Here is a 2,700-nt window from a genome sequence, read left to right on the forward strand (position 1 = left end):
CTTCAAAAGCAAACTCAGAGACAAAGAATCAAGTGCAAGTAATTAAGGGGCGGGAGAAATGGCTTCAGGAGACACAGATAGGTGATAGGGAAGTGAGGGGGAGGGGAAAGAAGCCAAGAAGGGTGCATGCCACCACTGTGGGCATGGCAGCTTAATCCCGATGGGGCACTCGATTAGAGAGGAACATCCACCTCGCCCCCCGGCGCATCCTTGGAGGATGACCATATTCTTGGACTGTTACTTCCCAGCACTTCTGGCCTGTCCTGCACTGCAGCAGAACAGGTTCCAGCAGCGAAAGAAAGGCCACAGACAAGAGGACACAGGCACTGGCAGGTGAAAGTTGGGGTGACAAGCGCAGAAAGACAAGGACCAAGTAGATCTCAGTAAAGCACCAACACTCGGAGGTGTCAGCAGCAGGACTTAACGTGAAGAGGGTTCAGAACACCTGTTAGTGTTGGCAATACACTCCGGGTTTCTCAACCCCTCCTGTCCCCTCTTGACTGCCTCCAAGAATTAAAACCTGTCACAGGACAGGAAGTTGCAGGTAAAACGCAGAGGTGGAAGAGGCTGGAGGTACTAAGGTGACTGCTACCTGAGCTACCCATGGCTTTTCATGTCAATCTCCTAAACATCCCAAGCCCAGCATCTGTGTCCCCGCCACAAGTCCCACTAATCCAACTCTGGGATCAGTCGTCGCTGTCACTGCTGAGAAGTTTCAGTGTCAAACGGATGGGGGTCCTTGTGTCAGACCCTACTGGCAGGGCCTGTGGTGTCCGTGCAAGAGCTTGAGATGTGAATTCTGCTTTTTACACTAAGAACTTCACGAAGATCATGAGAAACATTCAAAGTTCGAGTTCCTTAGTTTCCGCTGATGTCTCTTTCTTGCTCTGCATGTTCTTGACTAACAGGTATGTTAACTCTCTTTACGCATTGGCACCTTTTAGCACCCAGTCGCTAATTCCCACGGGAATAAAATATGGCAGGGTTCTGAGTACAATCGTGGTCAGGAAACAGAGCCCAGCCTACCAGACAACTGAGCCTGCAGGTGCAGTCTCCTTGGTACAGGGCTTTGGCTGGGCAACTCAGCTATATTCTGGGTCATTCTATTTCATGAATAGTGATTGGCTTTGTTTCTACTCACAGCATTAGAGTGATTATCAGTCTCAAGGTCCTTACTGTGGGATCAGATTGGCCCTCGGAGCACCTGCCCCACCCCAGTCCCTTCCATCAAGCTTAGTTGACAGGCTTGTCGAAAATAGGCTCTGCTGTGGGAGAAAACAAACATGTGAACGACAAGTTTGTGTCTGAGAGCCAAACTGCATATTCAACTATTGTTCCATCCTGTCTTCCAGAACTCTGGACCAAAGCAAGGCTTAACATCTTCTCCACTTTAATTCATGGGCTCAGTACTAAGAGCTTTAAATGACTGAGAAATTCCTTTGCAGACACAAAGACACCATCAGCTGTGCAGAGATGCATCAAAATATGGTTGTGGGGGTCCCAGTGGCCATCAGACTTCGGTCACTACTGTCCTGGCTTCGTTCTCGGGAATCTTAAGGTGGGGATTCCTTAGCAAGTGATTGATGGAGGAGATACCTGAAGATGACGGAGGGTATGGGACACAGAGGAGGACTGGGGACGAGTACTCAGCAAGTACATGGTCCAGGCGAGAAACTAGCTTCAGCTTGACCCCACAGAGAGCTCTGCAGCACAGATTGTGCCGTGGAATTGGCCCCACCTTGAAGAGGAGACGACAGCCTTTTGTGTCTCCATGTCAGCTAGTCTTTGGTTGCAGGCTGTGGGGGTTGGTGGTGAGGGGCAGGACCTATTCACCAAAAGAAGTTCTAGGAGCAGCTGTGAGCCACTCAGCGGTCAAACCCACAGCCATGGGACAGCAGGCAGACTCCCTGCTGAAGGGGGTCTGGGCAGAGTCCCATCCACATCACAGAGCCCTGTGCTAGGCGCTGGGGGGGATAAAGAGGCAGAAAGGGGGCCGGCCCAGCAGATTTTTATGGTTTGAGTGGATAAGTGGGGCAAACATATAAACCCTCTGAGGTGCAAACAAGAGACCTTCCAAGTTCCTCACCTGGTGGGCTCGCCAAGGCCCAGGTCCAGCCCTTTCATTATTAACTTTCTGCTGTTCACTTGCCTAAAAGCTACCTCTCCACCACCGCTCCCTACCATGGAACTCTCAGTCAAGTGACTGTGTTGGGGGTCCCCAAGCCCACCCACACCCACACCCACATCTTATTGGCCTGTTTCTCAGGAGAGCCCTGACTAGTGAGAGCACAGGGCTTGACGTGCACCATCCATTTTAATCCTCACCACAACTGAGGAGGCAGATGTCATCAAACCCATTTTACAAGTGTGGAGACCAAGGGACAGAGAAGTTAAGTAACTTACCCAAGGTCAGCATAACAAAGGATTTCAGCCAGGAATAACTGAGCCAGACGGCATGGGCTGGAATTCCAGCACTATCACATACTCACTTTCATCTTTTCACTTTCATCACTTACTCAAGTTCATCTTTCTATGCCTCCATTTCCTCATCTGTAAAATGGGGATAATTGTAATACCTGTCTCAGAATCATTGCAAACATTAAAGACATTAAACTATGTAAAGCACTTAGTGTTTGTACAATACAGTGTTTGACATGTCGAAAGTGTTTTATATGTGTTTGGTGAGTAAATTAAAAGAAA

This window comes from Bos mutus, chromosome 24 (genome assembly GCF_027580195.1).
Source record: "Bos mutus isolate GX-2022 chromosome 24, NWIPB_WYAK_1.1, whole genome shotgun sequence".
NCBI classification, from domain to species: domain Eukaryota; kingdom Metazoa; phylum Chordata; class Mammalia; order Artiodactyla; family Bovidae; genus Bos; species Bos mutus.